Below are 21,514 nucleotides of genomic sequence, written 5' to 3' on the forward strand. Positions count from 1 at the left end.
GGGGGAGAAAGGAAGATCTCTAAGGTTACATCAATACAGGAAGGTGGGGGGTCCTGGTGGTCGGTTTTGGCACATAGCTTCCATGATCAGCATCATATAAGGTAGCATCAAGAGTAGCAGTTGCAACAGTTGAGCGGGGTTCAATAACAGACATGTTTAAATTGTGATGCAGATTGTAAACAGTAAGGTCTACAGTACAAACACACTTCCAGTATGATGACCTGCAAAACATCAATGCTCATGTTATTCTTGTCTGCTTGTCCCATGTAAAGAGTGTACAGTGCATCTGGATCGGGGGATGTTCACATCTTGAGAGATGGTTTGGGGGAGTCTGCTTCCTTCTGACGAACCCAGTGTGTAAACGGAGCCCAGATGTCTTTAGCTCACAGTAAATGGATAATTGTTCCTGACTGAATGCAACATCTTTAATCTATGCATCTGTAAAAGGAGTGGAACATCTACCCCAATGCATGGCCACCCTGCCTTTAGCTAATAGAAGCAACATGGCCAGGAGACGGCACCACCCTGGAGGGGTCTCCTTCACAAACCCAAGCAGGCCCACCAGGTGTGTACGCTCCGGTGTTTGGCCCGTAATATGCTGAATAATATCGGGGACCTTATCCCAGAACCTCGCTATTGATGGACATAACCATGCAACATGTAGAAAGGTGGCCCACGGGGTGCCGCACTGCCAGCAATCACCATCTGCTCTAAGGCTCTTACGATGGAGTTGTAGTGGGGTGCAATAGATACTGTGTAAGAACGTGAAGGTTGTGTTCCAGAGTGAGTGTCTTCAGCATACCCATGGCCCGGGGATGTAGGCTGCAGGAGGTGCCTAACCTATCAAGTGTGTTATCCAGGATAGCCTTGAAATCACCCCCCCCCCTCCATATCAAGGTTCCGTGCCCAAATGCAGTTATTTTGGACCAAATTGTGCCAAAAAAACTCAGGATCGTCTGTATTGGGCCCGTATACTGCCACTAGAGTAAGTCGTCTTCCCCCCCAAATTGCCATGGATCACGACTTATCTGCTCTCTGGATCAATGGACAATGCAAGTGTAGACCAGCCTAACCCACTGGGCACCATATTGCCACGCCTCTGGCGTACTTGGAGTATACAGCAGAAAAAACATCTCCCCATCTCCGGGCATGTAGTTTGGATATCTAGGTGCTACTGAGCTGTGATTCCTGGAAGAAAACAGATATCTATTTTGTGTCTAACTAAATATGCTTGTGTTAAGAGTGTTTTACTGTAGTCATTTAGGCAGCGGATATTCCAAGTTATGCATAAGATTGTTGTCATGTTGAGCAGGCAACTGTAGAGGGGTGTCGATTTAGGACCCCGCTGATGCTCATGCCGATGTCATAATGTCGGTTATGTTTGTGCAAAGTGGCTGCTCAGAATTTGTGAGGCACAGACATGTGTGCATGTGGGGGTAAAAATAACCAGGACCCCATGATTTTGCGACCCAGCCTGAATAGACAAATCAAAACTATCCCATCCCTCCCACCTCCCACACTAACCTCCCAGTTAGGTTGTGAATAAGTGCCCACCCCAAGTCCAACAAACCGCCCCAACCTGTAATTTGGCATAATAATGAGAGTTTCCCTGGGGGACTAAGAGTCGCCGGCGTACTGCCCTGCCATGTCGGGCAGGGTGACCGGGGGTTTAACAAATCAGGTATAGCATTGGGTAGACAAGAGACTGTTAACAATACATCAGAGCAATATAGTTACATTCAGAAAAGGATACCATTTGAGCAGAGTGTAAATCGGTGTAGTATGTTACTCGCTCTGCGGCTTTCATGACGGATGTCTCCATCAGTTTGTGTAATGATGGCAGTAGTTCAGTCATTGTCACTCAGCCTGGCGTCTACCACAGAGCACAGTGAGTTCCCACTGGAGTACTCTCACCCGCTGATATGCTTGGCAAATTTTAGGGCAGACTTCGCATCTCTAAAAATGTGGGGTTTGCCATCAAAGGTGACTCAAAGCTTAGCGGGGTATAAGAGCGTGTAAGATGCACCCCCTTGCTTGAGAATATGTTTGGCTGGGACAAATTCATGACGAGCTGCCTGGACCAAGGGGGGGAAGTCAAGATAGAACAAGATGTTGCTTCCCTGATGCTGTATGGCTCCACGCTCTTGCACAATGTACAGTATCACATTTTGCTCTCGGTATTTGCGCAGGTGTGCAATGATAGGATGTGGAGTAGCACCCCCCCGTGGTTTGGGGCTTAGGGAGCGATGTGCATGCTCAACAATGAACACAGTCGAGAGGTCGGAGCCAAACAGCTCCCGCAGGAGAGTCTCCACAAAGTCCTCCATTTGGGCTATAGCTGTGGTCTCCGGAACGCCAGTAATGCGGAGGTTGCTCCACCTAGATCGGCCCTCTAGGTCCTCGTTTTAAGGCTTTAATGACGTGCAGGACCTTTTCCATCTGGAGGAGGTGACGCTTCGATTCAACCTGATAGTCGTGCACATCAGAGGCTCTGCTTTCTTGCTGGTTGTGGTGAGTCTTGTGGGTGTCTACACGTTGCTTGACTTGGTCCAGTCTTGAGGTCAGCAGATCAAATTTAGTGTCAATTGTTTTTAGGCTGGTTTTGACCTCCAGGAGCGTAGCCCAGAGGTCATCTCCCTGTCTCTAAGGTTCCACACGGGTACCCTCCACCATATCAGATTCACCCCTGTGCCTGTTAGGCATGTCTGCGTTTTGTTTTCGAACTACAGCTTTGTTTTAGGTTGTTTCCTCATTTTCTTTTTGTTATTTGATATGTGGCACAGTAGGTCAATGGCAGCACGTCTAGCCTCTCCCTGTGCCTGCGGCCTCCGACTTGAGCATCAAATGGGGTTGCTATAGAGTTCAAGAGGAGGGAGCAGAAATTAAGCTGGAGGGGACCTGGAATGCCTGACATCGAGAATCATGCAGAGAGCATGTGTGGGCCTGGCTGTGGGGCCGATGTAGTGTCAGGGTTCACAGTTGTGACACGCAGCCTGTGAGAGGATTTGACCCACGTGCTCCGGGAGGGCTCAGCGATCCTTGCAGGAGTTGGCCGTTGGACCATAAGACAGCTCAGTGTCAGGTAATCTATGAAGCAGGTCAGACGTGGCCAATCTCGCTAAACGGGCCTCCATATGGCTCGGCCTCACTGTCCCCCACCCGGATCCGACCAGCGACAGCGCAGTCCCAAGTTCTGGCGAGTCTGCCGGGTCAGTGTTGGTGGTTAGGGGGGTGGTTCTTGTCTGCCCTGCCCAATGTAGGCACGGTTTGTAGGGCGAACAAAGCAAACACAAAGAGGTGATGGAAGAAGCACTGAAACTTTTCAGACACTCACAGATCAGGGTTGAATCCATCATCATTCTTTAGCTGACTTCACCACTCCAGTTCAGACCCAGCCATTTGCAAATCAGTCTTGACCCTGTTCCCCCTGGGAACAGACCAGCCCGAACTGCCAAGCCAGGTCTTCCCTGGATGGATTAAACCCAGATCTGTGACTGGGAGTGAGTGTCTGAAAAGTTTCAGTGTTCCTTCCATCATCTCCTTGTGTTTGCACTGTTTGTAGGGCCACAGGACAACACAGTGCAGCAGCGTTCAATGGCAGGTGGAGAGACCCCGAGTGTCTGTCTGCTCCGGCATGTGGGGTATGCTATTTCCTTGCCCGCCAGGCCTGGTCCCCCTCCAGCTTAGCACCGGATGAGCCTCGGGACAGCCCGAGACCAGGTGCCGCGCAGCCCCCGCTGAGTGCCACGCTGGGCGCCTCCCCACCAATTTCCACTTGGCCCAGCAGTGTCCACGTAGTTTCAGATGTAGGGAGAGCCCGCCCAGCCGATATGGGCAGCCGGGGGTGTATCCCACTCACCACTTTTGCTGCAGGCCCATCAGGTGGGGTCTTGAGACAGTGCAAGCCAGCAACTGTCGCAGGCAGGTGGCTGGCCAAGAAGGGGCTCTCACCTCAGCTTGTCAGGCCCACCTCACCTGTCCCGCATGATCGGGCCTCATGCAGCGGTTCCTCGTCTCAGCAGGACGGCGTCAGCAGGCACCAGCCTCCCGTGTCTCGGTCGAGTCTGTTTAATTTGTCTGCTGCATCATGGTGCCAAAGTGCATTTCGGATGGTGCACAGCCGGCTCCTGAGCGCCACGATCGCCGACCTCGCCCGTCCCCAGCTCGCGCCAGGGCAGTCATTCGCTCCTGACAGCTGCCAGGAAGTCTCTTGTGTTAAGGCAGTCTATTGCTCCAATTAGTGCCTTCCAATGTCTGCTGTCAGTGCATGATAATTAAAGGATTTTCCCCCAGGCCAGCAGAGCCCGCTCAAGGACCGGCCATCTTGCAGCTTGGCTAAGCCACACCCCCTCAGACTAGGTATTTAGTTTTAAAAATTAAATGTTAAGTCTCCATGACATACACTAACAATTGTAAGTGTCTTTCAGATATTTGAGCTACCTTTGTTCCAATTAATCATTTTCTAGTCATTTTAAATTGACATCTACATGTCATATTTGTATGTGCTTCCGTCATGATGAAGGATGATTACACAACATACACAATTGGGATGAACTTGTATATATACAAAATGTGTATGACCATATGTACACTTTATTTACTTAACAGTACAGTTCAAAAGAACACTTTTACTAGTATTACAGACATGACAATGTAAAAGTATTTTTCGAATGTCAAAGTTAACAGTTTTAGTGCATTCCACAGAGTATGTCACAAATGAGAACGGGTATGAAAAATGCTATTTTAATGCAACAACTTTCATTTAAGTGCACATACCTCCTATTACGATGCTGACATAGTGGGTCGTCGTCCATATCAAGCAGAAGGTATTCAGCACCTTGCAATATCAGGTTCATTGTGCGAAGTTGAGTAGAACAGGTTGGTAAATGTAGCTTTCCTATTTAAATAGGCTTCAATCCGTCAGCTCAGGTGCAGAGGTTTAGCTGCCATGGTAATGCTGACGCAAACCAACATTGTGATTAGGTGGCCAGAGTTGTGCCTGTAATACATTCGTCAGCCAATTTCCTGCTCTAACTCCATTGATGGAGGAGTCTGCAGGTGATGGTGATGGCTGGGGCCTGACGGACTTTTGTCCATCAATCCAGCAACATATAAATCAGATGGGAGGACAATTCCGACAGGGGACAAATGAAATGAAGATTTTTGATGGTCTGAACGCATCTGCCAGGATTTAAATTGGGTCCCTAAGTCAGGGGGTAAAAGCTTTGACCAGGGTTAACCTGGTTGGCATATTCAATCTGTGGTCCATCGCTATCAGCCTCAAATTGTGCCTATGTCCCAGTCCACCACAGCCATTTCATTGTATGAACATTCTAGCTCCACCAGAGCTTTATACGAGGGCTTCCCACCGAAGGCCCTTCTTCCTAGATCATCTTGTCCAGATAATGATGGCCATGCCGTTCTCTCACGTCAGGCTCAGTTTATGGCATAAGAAGAAAAAAGGAGTGACCTGGCCACTTTGTACTTCCTTAGACCTAGCAAGCCCTCTTTGCTGAAGTCTTGCTAACTGATCATATGGCTAAAACTGAAGGCAAAAGTGTCCACACATGACCATAGTGGAGATGCAGCACGTTGTGTCGGAAACAGACCAAACTAGCGATCCTGCAGAGGGAAGTGGACCTCCTGAAACGTAAAGCTGATGATGTAGAAGGGCGATCACACCAGAATAATGTTAGGGTAGTAGGTCTGCCCGAGAAGATGGAGGGCCCAACTATGGAGCTGTACCTGGAGCAATGGCTGGCACAAACAGTTCTTGGAGGCAAAAACTCCACTTTCTTTTCAGTGGAACGGGCTCATTGTGTGCCAGTCCGGCCACCCCCACCCGGTGCACCCCCATGCCTAATGGTGGCACATCTGTTCAATTATCAAGCCAGGGATAATATCCTCCAAATTGAACGCACTAAAGGCCCATGGCTGGTAGAAAACCAGATGGTTATGATATTTCTGGACTACACAGCTGATGTCCAAAAAATGAAGGGCATCCTCTGAAGCCCAGACTCCGGCAGATGGGGCTTGAATACCTGCAGATTTTCTTGGCTAAACTCAAAGTCATGGACGGTGACAAGGCTCTCATTTTCCAAATGGCCCATGAGGCCTGGGACTAGTTGGAGTCTCAAGGGGGGCATCCTCCATTTGATCAACCGAATACTGAGGAGGGTTGGACACTGACATGGAATCTGAGGCCATTGGCCTTCAAGTCCTGCTCCCGCCCTTCCCAAGAACAGGCAGCAAAGGAGACAGCTGAAGTGGTGGCTGCACTGGTGCAAGTGGGATACCCAGGCTCTGGCACCGGCTCCTTGGATGCCTCAGAGACACACTCATTGGGAGGCTTCCTAAACACACAAGATCCTGTAGACACAAAGGAGGGGTCCCAAGGTCACCCCGTTGACATCTAATCTCCTCTGAAGAGAATGTTGTTCTCATATTCTTTTTTTGGCTGTGTGGGAAGGGAATGCTGTTGATGCAATGACTGCTCCAGATTCTACTGTTGTGACCTTGATATGCCGTGGCAGTGGGTGGGGTGGATTCAGCACTGGTTGAGGTGCTAGACACTATGGTTATTCTTGATGCATACTATGGTTACCACGTACTACCCCACACCATCCATAGGACTTTTTCTCTGTATGTTTTATACTCTTTGTAGGGTTTGTTACGCATCAACCTGGGAAGGGAGTTTGAGATATTGTTTGTGTTCTGGTACACATGTGTGTGGTTGCATGGGTCGGCACCTCCACTTTGACTTTTACACTTGGGGCTATCCCAAAGATGTAGGTTTATTTACCCATGGTACTGCAGGAATATAGGCTCCTTATGTGGAACGTGAGAGGCATAGGCATGTTAAGCAACACAGGATTTATGCTTACTTAAGGAGTCGCAAGGTGCATTTTGTGTGTCTCCAGGAGACAGACCTCACAGCATTTGAACTCACTAGACTGGGTAGACGATGGAGGGTCAGGGTATATGGCACGACATACTCGAGCTATGCAAGTGGGTGGTGTGTGGGTGGCCCCAGGGGTCCTTTTTACAGTGTCCCACACTAAGGTAGATCCAGAGGGTTGCTTTGCAGTGGTGGGGGGCGTTGGATCAGTTGCCATTGACTCTGGTGGTGGTATATGCCATGACCACAGGGCAAGTGGCCTTCTTGATGTCCCTGGTGCCTGCCTTGTAGGCAGACCTGGCTGATTCCACACTTTGGTGCGGGGACAATAATGGGATACTAGATTTGGGGGTGGACAGGACTACACTCCTCCTACTTGGGGCACAATCCTGTACCGTCTAACAGCACCTGAACACCTGGGCTCACAATATTCAGGTGGGGGAACTTTGGCGACTCTTACATCTGCCTAATAGGGAGTACTCCCACTACTCAGTGGTGCATGAACTGCACTCTAGACTGGACATTTCCTTTGCCTCACAGGAGTTGGTTACACAATGCATGTGAGCAGAATATTTGGGACATACCATATTGGATCACAATCTCTTGCTGATCTCAATTGGTTGGGGCAGCTCTAGGCAGCAGATCCCCACTTGGCGCTTGCCCACCACTGCTTTAGATGATACAGGCTTCAGTTTCCAGATTGGTGAGGCCATGGACCAATACTTCCAGGACAATAAAGGGACAGCTTCAGCCACATTGGTTGAATAGGATGTATCCATAGTGGCTTTACAGGAGTTGTGCTTGAAGACAGTGTGTGGTATGTGGAGGGATTTGAATGCGGAAGTGCTTGATGTAGAGACCCACCTTGGGAGGCTAGAGAGGGAATGTCTGACTGATTACAGTAGGAATGCGGCCCTGTTGGCCTTGCAGAGGGAGTACAGGACACTTGTTGAAAGGTTATCCAACTTTGATTATAAGGTCCACCTACGGCAACAACATGAGCATGGGGACAAGGTCAGCCAAATATTGGTATGGTTGTTACGTTCAGAGACCCACAGATGCCCAATTACTGCACTCCAACTCTGGACGGGATGGGTGGTGAACACTTAGGTTGAGATCAATGGGGCTTTCGAGGAATATTCTAGGGGTTTGTACATGGAATCCATGAAGGTGCAATCAGACAAGGCCACTGTGTATTTAGCACACATGCATGCTCCCATGGTGACTACCCTGCACCAGCATGATTTGGACAGCCTGGTTACTTTGGAAGAAGTGAAAGGGGCGATACAGATATCCCATGGAAAGGTACCGGGCACTGACAGGTTTCCAGTCGAATTTTATGCACATTACCATGCCCAGTTGACCCCTCAGTTGTTGAAGGTGTATGAGAAGGTGGTGGTTAGTGGGACTTTGCCGACTTCAATAAGGAAAGCAGTGATTGTTGTTCTCAACCTGGGCACAACCCTTTAAACGTGACATCCTATAATCCTCTGTCCCTCTTAAATCTTGACTACAAGGTTCTTGGCAAAATTGTGGTCAATCGTCTGACTGCAGTGGTCCTCTCTTTAGTGCACTCAGACCAAGATGGTTCTATCCAGTGCGCAGCACATTCATTATTCTGTGGTGGTTGTTCCACATTATGGAGTGGGCAAAGCGCACGGAGACAGCAGGTTGGGCCACCTCACTTGACATTGAAAAGGTGTTTGACACCTTGGGATAGCCTTACCTTATGGCGATTTTAATGATGCACATGGGGTTTGGACAACCCTTCCTTAGGTGGGTGGCGTTGATGTATAGTAGAACGGTTGCCCAGGTATGTATGGAGGAAGTGATATCAGACCCATTTCTGTTAGCTAGAGGCACAAGGGAGGGCTGTCCTCTATTGCCATTATTGTTCACCCTGGTGATGAAATCCTTGGCGTGCATGCTAGGGGACTATGCACTGCAGTGGGGTCTTGTGCTACTGGGACAACCCTAGATCATATCCCTATCTGGAGATGATGCATTGGTTTATTTGAGGGCAGACAGCACGGTGCTGCCGGGGGTTATGACAGTGTTGGACACCTTCAGGTTGACGACGAGACTCCATATTAAAAAGGATAAGTCATGCTTGTTTCCTCTGACGCCCATACCCCTCTGAACTGGGCATCCACTGTTGCTGATGGGCAGGATCGCCGTCGCCAAAATGTTGCCACTGCCCAGATTGTTAGACTACTTTGCAGCCATCCTGCTGATTATATGGAAGGCTTTCTTTAAGGATTTACAGGGGACCTTGATGAGCTTGATATGGGAGATGGTCGTCGATGGGTGGCTCTTAGTAAGTTATTCGCCCCCTTGGAATAAGTGGTCTCAGTGGCCCTGGCTATGAGCTTTATTATGCTGTGGCTCAGTTGAAGTGGCCGATGTGATGGTTAGATGGTGTGTCGCCACTCAAATGTGTGAAAAAATTGGAGGAACTAGGGAGAAGACCCCTCTTGAACAGGCTCTTGGACACGGACCCCCCTCGTGACCCGGACGGTATATTGCTGCGACAAGCTCTATATGTCTGGAGACGGTATGCCTGTGACGGTATGTAAAACATGACCTAGGCGCCCAGTCTGCCAATTTGGGCAACACCGCAATGTCCAGGTCCAAAGGCAGCGTATCGCATTAAGGACTGAGAAGATGTGGTGATTGAGTCCTGGGCAGATGTGGTGTCCGAGGAGGGATTCTTTCATTTTGATACCTAAGCACTAGAACACGGGCTGGGATCAGAACTGTTCATACTGTACTCGGCCCTTAGGGGTGTGATGCAGAGGATGTGGGGGTCTGACTGGGAGCAACCCCTTATAGGGGCACCATAGGGGTGCCATTGGAGGTGGTTCTGATGGGGGGAATTCTACCAGGGCCATCACATGCCTATACTCTATGCTGCAGAGGCATCCCGCTGGAGAGAACAAAAAGCTGCATGATTGGTAGATACTAGCACTTGGAATTGATATCTCAAACAAACTATGGGACTGGTGCCTCCAGTCGGTTAGGCAATGCATGGTTTTGCCTCATTCCGATCCAATATCTCCATTATGGCTATCTTACCTCACAGAAGATTGGTAGAAAGTCCACGAGGGTGTATAGGGTAGACCTTCTGGGGTGCTAGGACACCTACCTGGAGAAGTTAGAGGCAAATATCCTTGAGGACACTGTTGCTGGTCTTGCGCTGGCAGGTTTGAGTGGAAGCATACACTGGCTAGACCAGGGGAGATATTTATGGGGTCGCGGGCCACTGGAGATGCCCTGGCCACTGTTTGGTGATACGTGGGGCATGCAGGAGATGCAGGTTCTAGGGGTAATTTGAGATTAGTCACATGTGCACTCACACATCCGTAGTTTGCGGGGGTCAATTTTGTATTTTTCCATTTTGTATTGTATATACTGGGATGTAAATGTCCTTGTGGCAATTGCCTATTTTCTGATGCTGCAGTGTTCTGCTTGGTTATTGTTGGCAGATGCTGCATGTCATCCTGGTTGGATACCTTGGCCCTTGGGTCTCAGTGGGGGTGGGGGGGGGGGGGGCAAGCGGACCCAGTACATTGTATTAGAAGGTATTATGAATGAATACGGTTGAAATGTATCAGCCTTCCTACCTCCAATATAGAGTGGTGTTAATGTATGCCAGATGTGATTCTGTTACACATACAAGGAAAGTAAAAATGCAATAAAAATATTCACAATAAAAACAAACTGATGATATAGCTGTGCGTAGGTAGATCTGGTGTTATTTGGACAAAATATTGAGTATTAATATCAGGAGACAGAAATATCAGAAACAACATATCGTGATACAAAAATATTGTGATGCAGATATATTGTAGTTAAGAAGTTTTTTTTTTAAGGTGAGTAATATTATTGTTAAGAATATCTTTGGTGCCAATTAAGAGTTTGGCAGTGCTGTGGCAGCTTTGCGCCGGCACAGCACCACCACAGCTATGCATGGCCCTCCAGCCAGGTTACAAGTACAACTCGTGTCTAGTGGGCTTTTCTTTTGCTGTTCCCACAACGGTGGGCTAAAAATGGGCACCACAATGAGAATGCAAAAAAAGTTCCAGCATGGCATGGACTGAGAAGTGGTGGAACTTGGGGTGCATGTACACGGGAGGGCACATGTTGTGCCCCCCTGAATGCATCACCAAGGCAACGGGGGCATGAGGCCCTGTAGGACCCCCTTTGTTTCCACACCACCAGCCTTTTCATGGTGGGCACACCGCCATAAATAGGGTTGGCGGACTGTGGCCTTGCATATTGGATAGCCCTGTCTGCCCTGTCTGCTGCGTCGCAGGGAACTGTGGTTCCCTGGCGCAGCTGCCACAACAGTGGCGGACCAAATGACTGCCTCGGAATAGGGTGGCCACGGGACTGCCACAGCTGCGCCACCAAAAGTCTGGCGGTCAAAGACCCCAGACTCGTAATCGGCCCTATTGTTTTTAATATAATGTTCAATGATATTGTTGTTAAAAATATCTTTTTTTATTATTTTAATGTGTTTTGGGGCATATATTAATTTAATGTGTTATCATTGTGTAATTGTTATTAATTTTTTTAATATAGTTTGTAATTTTAAGTGATTTAGATTTTTTTATTTAATTGCTAATAGTAAGATTTATAGTGTCATAGTGGGCTCTTGGGTTTGTAGGGGGATAGGATGGGGAGTTAAGTAATAATCAATTATTACTTAAGTATGTGATTGATAACAATGTTGTAAATTATGTCATATTAATATATTTTAGCTCTATTTTAGGTGCGGGTGGCTAGGTTTGTAGGGGTATAGGGTGGGAAGTTAATTAAGCAATCATTTCTTTTTTTGCAGTTTTATATAGCGCCAACTTGAGCCAAAGGTATTAGAGCGCTTTACATGAGCACAAGTTGTATTACAGATGGACAAATTCTTTTTTTTTTTGGATACGCTGTGATTAAGTGATTTGCCCGGAATCACAGGCTGTTTAAGCCTCCCGCCCGACATGAGCTTAGGTGTGGGCTGCTGGGTTTGTAGGGGTTTACTGTGGTAAGTCTATTAAGCAATAGTCAATTAATAAGTAATTATTAATTAATTATTTAATTGACTATTCATGCTGTAAATTGTGTCATATTTGTTTTCGTTATATTTTAGGTGTGGCCTGCTAACTTTGTAGTGGTATATGGTGGGAAGTTAATTAAGTAATAATTACATTATAATTATGTTTTAATTGATAATTACTTATTACATTTTTATTAATTATGTAAATTGTTGAATTGTTTTTTATTTTTTTTAATATACTTTTTGCAAATTCATATTAAGAGTTTTATAATTTTTTATAAATTATTATGATTATTCAACTGTAAAATGTGTTTAAAGTGAAGTACTTTACCTACTGTAGCACAGACTGGAGTGTGAATAGTAAATCTTACCCCTTCGAAGTCCAACACTTTCCCAACTATAGCACAGACTGGAATGGGAATAGTACGTCTTATCCCTCCGAAGTAATGCTGTCCCTACTGTTGGACAGACTGGAGTTGGAATAGTAAATTTAACCACTCTGAAGTTCAACACTTTCCCTACTGTTGCATAGACTGGAATGGGAATAGTAATTCTTCCACCCTCCGAAGTTCAGCGCTTTCCCTATTGCACAGAGTAGAGTGGGAATAGTAAATTTTACCTCTCCAAAGTCCAACGCTTTTCCTACTGTACACAGACTGGAGTGGGAATAGTAAATGTAACCCCTTCGAAGTCCAACACTTTCCCTCCTATAGCACCGACTGGAGTGGGAATAGTAAATCTTACCCCTCCGAAAAGTCCAACGCTTTCCCTATTGTTGCACAGAGTGGAGTGGGAATAGTAAATTTTACACCTTTGAACTCCAACACTTTCGCTACTATTGAATAATATGAAGAGGGAATAGTAAATCTTACCTCTCCACAGTCCAAAGCTTTTCCTACTGTTGCACAGCCTGGAGTGGGAATTGTAAATGCATCCCCTTTGTAGTCCAACACTTTCCCTACTATAGCACCGACTGGAGTGGGAATAGTAAATCTTAAACCGCCGAAGTCCAACGCTTTCCCTACTGTTGTAAAGACTGGAGTTGGAATAGTAAATTTAATCTCTCCAAAGTCCTATGGTTTTGACATGATATTTGTGTCAAGCAGTATTGTTTACCTTGATATTATGTCAGTTAATCGATCGGGCTGAAGACAGGCCAAATGGTATGCCTGATACTGTGCCTGCTGCCCATCCTAGGGTCAAGTAATTCAATTTTGGCAACAATACATAGCTTGCTGCCAGTCATTGATATATATAGTAGCCACTACAGCTTAAGACACAAAGGCTCTCATTACGATGGTGGTTGGACGAGCAGCTGTCCGACATCGTATCGGGATGAAGTCCGCCTGACATGTACTTGGCTGCTCCCTGCCTTACTACGATCCGACCGATGTGAAGGCAATCAGTACACACATTTATCAATTGTGGCTTGTGCTGCGGCCCAGAAAAGGGCTGCAGCACAAGCCACAATTGAAAAATGTATGTTTGCAAACATCCCTGCACCATGTGCCAGCCACCACATGGTGCCTGGTACAGGCTGCATGGCTGTTTGTGTGGGCACCACGTGTGTCCCCCGGGCCCAGTAGTATAGGCCCAGGGGGTAAGGGGGCTCTACTTGGGGCCACTAAAGTCCCTTTCTGTCTACCTTTTCATGGTTGTTGGACCGCCATGAAAAAGAAGAAGGAAACGGGCATCATAATCCCTATGGTGGTGCCTGAGCAGGCACTGCCACTATTGTAGGGGTTATGGCCCCACCGCTGCCCCGACGGCCTCCTTGAGCCCATCAGAAAAGCAATGGTGTATTCATCCACCCGATGCCCCCGACCGCTTGATCATAATCCAGCACCGAACCGCTTCAGTGGATATCGGTGGGTCCGCCACCGACAGCCTGTCAGTGGCGAGCCCACCGACATTATAATGTGGGCCAAAATGTCATAGTCCTAAAACTTCAAGCTGTGAAGAGAACTAGGATAGTGCATTGCACTCGGATTTTCAGGTGCCTCATCCAAATTAAGCAGCAATTCACCTGCTGTGCACCTGGCTACAAAGGCTAATTACCTCATGTATGAAGTAAAAAACTGCAGAGTACCTGTAAACATGACTAATAAATCTGTGAAAACCCCTTTCCCCTTCAACTTGCACTCTTTCCTCCGATGATTTCCCGTGTTTTTTCTTATGGTTTCCTCTTTTCCAGAAAAACAAAATTTCACAATTGTTGAAAGAGGGCAAATTACTCATTGGCCAGGGACTGGACTGGCTCCTGCTACACTGATATGTCATGCCTGACATTGGACTCATATAAAACTTTCTAGTTATCCGTCCCACAAATGCCAGGGGGATATCACATAACACAATCGTTTGGTATGGTTTTCCTGAACTATGGGTTAAGCCTTCAAATTCAAGAAGTGTGGAAACAGTCAAAATTCTAGAGGATATGAGTAATGCTGCTAGCATGGAGAAAATAACTGTGGAACTGATGGTACAAAGAACTGTGAGGTTGCCCTAGACTAATACTGGCATCCTAAGGCATGCCTGTGCCCACACATGCAATGATTATTACATTTGCCTCAACAGTGTGAAACAGATCTCTGAACAAGTTGCAATTTCATGACAAGATTGAAGATTTGCATTTTAGTGCCAGTGATAATGACCCACTTTTTGGTGAATGCTTTGGATGGCGGGGAGACCACCACTGACAGGCTGTCGGTGGCGGTCTCCCCGCCATCCGAAGCAGCTTCTCCGCCCGCCACATAGGGATGATGGGTAAAGGGGTGGCGGTCAGAGAGACCGACCGCCATGGATCTGAGCCCATCGGACCGTCGGAGGGCACTCAAATCCCTGCCAGCAGCACCCGCCGCAATGGAAAACCTTTACAATACAACCGCCACCGTGGCGGTCGCATTGTAATTTGGCCTGTGGGATCACAACAATATGTCGGGCGGTCCCCTTATTCCTAATCAGGCCCTTACTTTGGAAATTGAGGTTTAAAAATGTAAAGTTTTACCCAATCCTACTTGCTAATATTTTCTTTGCTTCTGTCCTTATTATACTTTTGGTTGTGGTTAAAAAAGTGCTGTCCCTCTAGTGCCAGGATGCCATAGGGACTTTAAACAGGAATCGTAAAACTAAAGTTAAAAGCATATACCTTGAAATATAGAAGAATAACAAGGGTATTGAACAAGATGATTTGAAGTTACTGAGTTACTGATGAGTACCTAGCTTTAGTGGTGGATTGTGGACCTAACCATAACATGCATCTTCCTGTATTTTTTTTGTTCTAAATATGTAAGCTTAACTTTAACTATTTTTTAATAGATATTTGTGCATATATGTATGAGTGCGTGTGTGTGTATTTCTCAACCTAGCCCTACTTTTCTACTTATAGACATTCCTGCTTGAGATTTTGGCATCTCAAGTTAGGGCATCTGAAATTATAGAAAGTCAAAAATTTTAAAAACAGATTGTTTCCCCAAAAAAATTGACGTTAAGGGTTATAACTAAAGCTAAACATAATTTCACCTTAACCATGTTTTATTGTTGTGAATTTCTGCTTTTTTGTTTGTATACTTTAACCAACAGGCAAAGGACACAGTTCCTAACTTGTCAGGGAAGAACAATTTCGGATGTGCATGGCCAAGGCCAAAAGGCCACCAAAGGCCATGCACAATGGTGGCTGTCCACAGGCCAGGCCCAGTGCTCAACTCCCAGCAGGTGACCAATACCCACAGTGCACAGCCACCAACGACCAAGCTGGGTCAGGCTACTTTGATTTTTTAAGTGTGTTTTTCAATTTATTTTTATATGTTGTTGTTCCCATTTTTATTGGTCTGTGGACTGTTTTCTTTGGCTGTCGGCCCTTCGCGGTGTGGGGTTGGATTCTCAATCCCCTGCAGTTGACAACCCCCCTCTACACAATGCCTCTAATCGTGTGCAATGTGGCGTTGGATGCAGGACCTGGCCTGTGGCGATGCCCTGTGCCCAACCCTCCCCACAGGTGACTAACTCCCCATTGCTGACCTAAGATGCCCCCCCCCACAAGGGCTAGGGGGTCAAGGTACTCCTATGCTTATATGTTATTTTATTTTAATTTTAAAGATAAAGGGATTGAGTCCCCGAGTCCTAAATGACAGCTGCAATATTTCTTTTCACATGGCGGTCAGCCAATCACAGTGGTTGGTCTTGCACTACTGTGGATTTTTGTTTGCACATTAACCCCAGGGGTGGGGTCCCTCTAGGACTGCCTGACCCTCCATGAGCCAGGGTTTCAGGGTACACCTACCATGCACCCCCTTATATGTTGTATTATTTCAATATTCAGGACATGTTTCAAAGTCCCCGAGTCCTAAAATGGCGGGTTCCACATTTCTCTTCATGTTGCAGCCAGCCAGTCACATCTCTTGGTCTTGTGGGTCTGGTCGCAGTCACGTGGAGCCAGACAGTCAGAATGCTTCATTTGTCATTTACCCCTCGATATTCCCCACTTTAGTATTGCTTTGCTAGATATCTCTAAACTTTGCAGCTTAATTAATCTCAAATGGTTGAATAGAGTTTTGTCAAATGACAAAAAGCGTGCTTCCTTTTTATGAATTTGGTTTAATTTCATTTAGCTGGATTGACTGTAGCACTGTCGAAATTTCCTATGGAAAATTGCATGAGGAAAACTCTTTTTGGGACCCCCCCTTTTCTCGGCTCCCACTTGCTGGATCACCCTGGAGCTTTCCAGGCAGTAGCTGAGGAGTGTGAACCGTTTTTTGGAAAGATTTTTGCTGATTTATAAAATGGAGGCAAAGTTATTAGCATTACAAAAAATCACTGATGTGTCATAGAATGGAGTGATAGAGAGTGTATTAGCGTACAGTGGAGTAGTGTAGAGTGGAGTGGCATAGAGTAAAGTGAGGTAGAGTGAAGTGGCGTGCAGTTTATTAGTGTAGAACAGAGTGGTGTATAGTGGAATGACATAGAGTGGAGTGATGTGGTGTGGTGTACAGTGTAATAGAGTAGAGTGGAGTGTGGTACTTGACACAGACGTAGCGTGATTGGTTGAACGTATATAGATGTAATATGGCACAAATATAGATAATAATGTATAAATGGTGATTTCTGGTGGCAGGTGTATATAGTGTTAGTGGTATAAAAGTTATAAGTGTTACAATACATAGTTATATATCCTGCTGCGGTTTACCATGGTTACCTTGACGTATATCGCGGTACATGCAGATGAGAAGGTACTAAGTGAATGGCTAATAGCTGTCTTTACAAAATGTAAAAGGCAGTCATGTAGTTTTAGGCACAGTTTGGCTACATTGTGGGTTAGAGCTTTGAATATAGGTAAGTAGTAGGCTCATTAAAGTGCTAATAGGTAGAGAAATATATTTATATTTTTCTATATATTTGTATAACAGTTTATGGTGAACCGCTCTTTTAAAAATAAATGTAAATTGTGTGGTCATTTTTAGGTATTACTGCAGTACTCTGTAGACTTTTTTGTAAAGATTTAAATATGGAGAAAATTGAAAATACACTGGAGTACACTGTATTTGTAAAATATAGTGCAGTAACGTGTATTTTAAATTTTATAAGATATTAATATTTTCTTTAATACCGCAGTACTTCCTAGGAAGTACTACCGTACTCTGTACATTTAAAAAAAAACCTTTTATATATTTCTCGTTATCTATTACCACTTTCATAAAGTTGTAATAGGTACGGAAAATGTGTAAAACCAAATACTTACCGTAACACAGAACACAGCTAAAGTATACTTAAAAACTACATGACTGCCTTTAACCTTTGTAAAAGCAGTCATCAGCCAATCACATAATGCCTTGTCATCACTATGTACTGCGGTACTTCTGCGAAATACTGTGAAATTCTGTGAAACCACTGCAAAAACAGATATCACTAAATTAAAATGCCTTATAACTTAAAAATACTTACCATACTTGTCTGTACTACCCAAAAGGTTCATTTGCATACCATAATATATACTCCTGCCAAATTTCATTTAAATCTATCCAGCCATTTTTGCTCTACGCATGAGTTCAATGTCTATGGAAAAGGCATTGTTACCAAGCCTTGTTCTAGGACCCCCCTGTTTTCATTGCACCCCCTTGACGAACCTCCGCAAACACTTCCATCGTCTGCCATGAAGAAAAAGGGATAGGTCTGGAAAGGTTTATGGAGATTCCTCAAATGGTACAAAGGTATTCGTATGCAAAAATCTTATGAATTCCTATCTATGGGAATCTTAACTATAAAGAAAGACTGGCTCCAGCCACTCAGAAATATATATACATTACATTATTATAGTCAGGTCAGAGGTTTTATAAGTAGAATAGTTTTGTTTATTTAATATCTTTGGTGCTGTGTGATGAATCTGCACAAACCTTTCTCTAAAGAATTTTAATCCACTTTGACTCCTTCAGGGAAAAGTTGACATGTATCCCTAAAGCAGCAGCCCACAAAAATGTAGGGGTCCCTAAAGCTTGATTTATTTTCTATGTTAATTTCCTTAGAAAAATTTGCTGTCCGATACAGAAAACACATCTGAATGGAATTACACTAAATTTGGCAAAAACATGCAACTTTCCTTTGAAAGTGTTTTTTTTCTGAATAAGGTGTAAATCCTTTCAGCCGTTTTTGAGCAATCAGCATTTAAAGAGATGTTTTGTTGCTCTTGAAGGAATTAACCCCTCAGAAAAAGTTACGTATATATAAATGGTTGGTCTCCTGGGACACCTGTGGTACCAAAACTTTTATAAGATAGACCCTTCTGATTGGTTGAGAGAACTTGTTCTCCTGTCTGTCATTTTGGTACAGTGGAATCAGTGTTGTTACAGCAGTATTGAAAGATCTGATTGACTGGCTGAAACACTGAAGAAAATGTCAGAGCTACCATTACAGGACGTCAGGACTATGTCTGAGAGACCTAAAAACAAATGAAAGGCCTCATAAGGGGGCCGGATGGGCACACCTTGACCCTCAGGGCCATGTGTAAAGGGGGGAGGCAAAGAGACCCTCGCTTAAGCCAGCTACAAAATCTATATTCTGGGTTGCTGGCAAGGCGGTACCAGAACCTGTTACTGGAGGACCAAGCAGAGGACTCCCAGTGGTACTGTGCTACACCTACTGGTACTGCAGTACCAAAAACATTAAAATAAATTACAAGGCTCTGTTTGTGGACCATACCCTGCTGCCATCCGCCACTGTGCAGACCATTGGCTGTGCACAGTGGGTTTTAGCTACCTTCAGTGGGTTGGGCAAAGAGTTCACCAACTGCTGCACGCTGTTGAAGGCTATGTTCAGTGGGGATATGGTGCTCACTGGTATGTGGACCCTGCTGCCAACCCCCATGCACATTGCTTAAGGCAATGAGAAGTGGGTGTTGGCCACCACCAAGGGCGTTCGGTGCAGGCGTTGCTCACTCCATGGGATTGGGTTCCTAGGGGTTGGCTGCAGGCTCAGCAGCCAAATCCAGCAGTGCATGGCTGAAGGTCATGGGTAGTGTTGTGTTGGGTGCCAGGGTTTCCCACGGGCCAAGGCCCTGCAACCAACCCCATCTGCATAAGTCCAAAGGCAATGAACTGCAGGGATTGACTACTACATGGAGGATTAGGTGAATCAACTTAGAATATGATAGAAAAACACTGAAAAAAAACAAAACCTAAAGAGACATTACATTTAGGTAGGGTATAAAATCTTAGCTTTTGTTAAAAAAAACTCCAGAAATTCACCGGGTAAACCAAAGGATAAAGTGGAGTTGAAATGTGATAAGCACTAACATTTAGAAACAAAGCAAAACTAGAAACTTGCCATTTATAGTTCAGTGAACTAGATTTAATCATGCACTGCTTATATCCTTACATATTACATCACTCATGAAATGTTAAATCACTTTATTGATGACATCACTGTTGACATCGCAAATTACATCTTTCATGACATTACTGAGGTTACCTCAAATGCCATCATCCTTGTTGCTTTTAATCACAGGACTCAATACATTCTTACATCATTTTAAAATGAAAGTTGTTAGTAAAGGGCCTATAGTCATATACAACATAGAAATACTGTTTATACACATGTGGGTGCATTGAATATAAATCGCATAAGCCCTAGAGGCACGTGTGGTTATGCATGTTGAAAATTATGATGTTGCACTGTTTACAGATCACTAAAGTTTGGGGTGCACGTCGAACACCTATGTTAAACAAGATTAAGTCAGAGTGTTAAACAAGATAAAGGCATAGCACACCATGTGTCAGATTTACAAACATTTAATGCAACTCAGCACAGCAAGGCAACTTGTTGTGCCACATTATATGAAAGGGAGACATCAGAAATGGGCCATTATTACAAAGATATGGTGATACCCTGAAACCGGTCCCAGAATGCTTGTTTGCGATCCAGGGAGGACCTGGCATGGCAGTTCGGGCTGGCCTGTTCCCACAAGGAACAGGGTCAAGACTGATTTGCATATGGCTGGGTCTAAACTGGGGTGGGGTGGTGAGCAAAAGAATGATGGATTTAACCCAGATCTTTGTGACTGGGGGTGAATGCTTGCATTGTCCAGCATTTCGTCCATCAATTGCTTCTTTTGCATTTGTCACCCTAAGTGGGAAGGGTATGCCCAGACGTGGGTCCCGTGTTCACTACACCACTGGATTCAAGCTAGCCTGGCTGAAGAAGGGAGATACCCTGAAACCGGTCCCAGGATGCTTGTTTCCGGTCCAGGGAGGACCTAGCTTGGCAGTTCTGGCTCGACTGCTCCCACAAGGAACGGGGTCAAGACTGATTTGCATATGGCTGGGTCCAAACTGGGGTGGTGTGGTGAGCAAAAGAATGATGGATTTAACCCAGATCTTTGTGACTGGGGGTGAATGCTTGCATTGTCCAGCATTTCGTCCATCAATTGCTTCTTTTGCATTTGTCACCCTAAGTGGGAAGGGTATGCCCAGACGTGGGTCCCGTGTTCACTACACCACTGGATTCAAGCTAGCCTGGCTGAAGAAGGGAGATACCCTGAAACCGGTCCCAGGATGCTTGTTTCCGGTCCAGGGAGGACCTAGCTTGGCAGTTCTGGCTCGACTGCTCCCACAAGGAACGGGGTCAAGACTGATTTGCATATGGCTGGGTCCAAACTGGGGTGGTGTGGTGAGCAAAAGAATGATGGATTTAACCCAGATCTTTGTGACTGGGGGTGAATGCTTGCATTGTCCAGCATTCCGTCCATCAATTGTTTCTTTTGCATTTGTCACCCTAAGTGGGAAGGGTATGCCCAGACGTGGGTCCCGTGCTCACTACACCATTGGACTCAAGCTAGCCAGGCTGAAGAAGCGTGATACCCTGAAACCAGTCCCAGGATGCTTGTTTCCGGTCCAGGGAGGACTTGGCTTGGCAGTTCGGGCTGGACTGTTCCCACAAGGAACAGGGTCAAGACTGATTTGCAAATGGCTGGGTCCAAACTGGGGTGGTGAGCAAAAGAATGATGGATTTAACCCAGATCTTTGTGACTGGGGGTGAATGCTTGCATTGTCCAGCATTCCGTCCATCAATTGCTTCTTTTG

The sequence above is a fragment of the Triturus cristatus genome, chromosome 10, assembly GCF_964204655.1.
Source record: "Triturus cristatus chromosome 10, aTriCri1.1, whole genome shotgun sequence".
Classification (NCBI taxonomy): domain Eukaryota; kingdom Metazoa; phylum Chordata; class Amphibia; order Caudata; family Salamandridae; genus Triturus; species Triturus cristatus.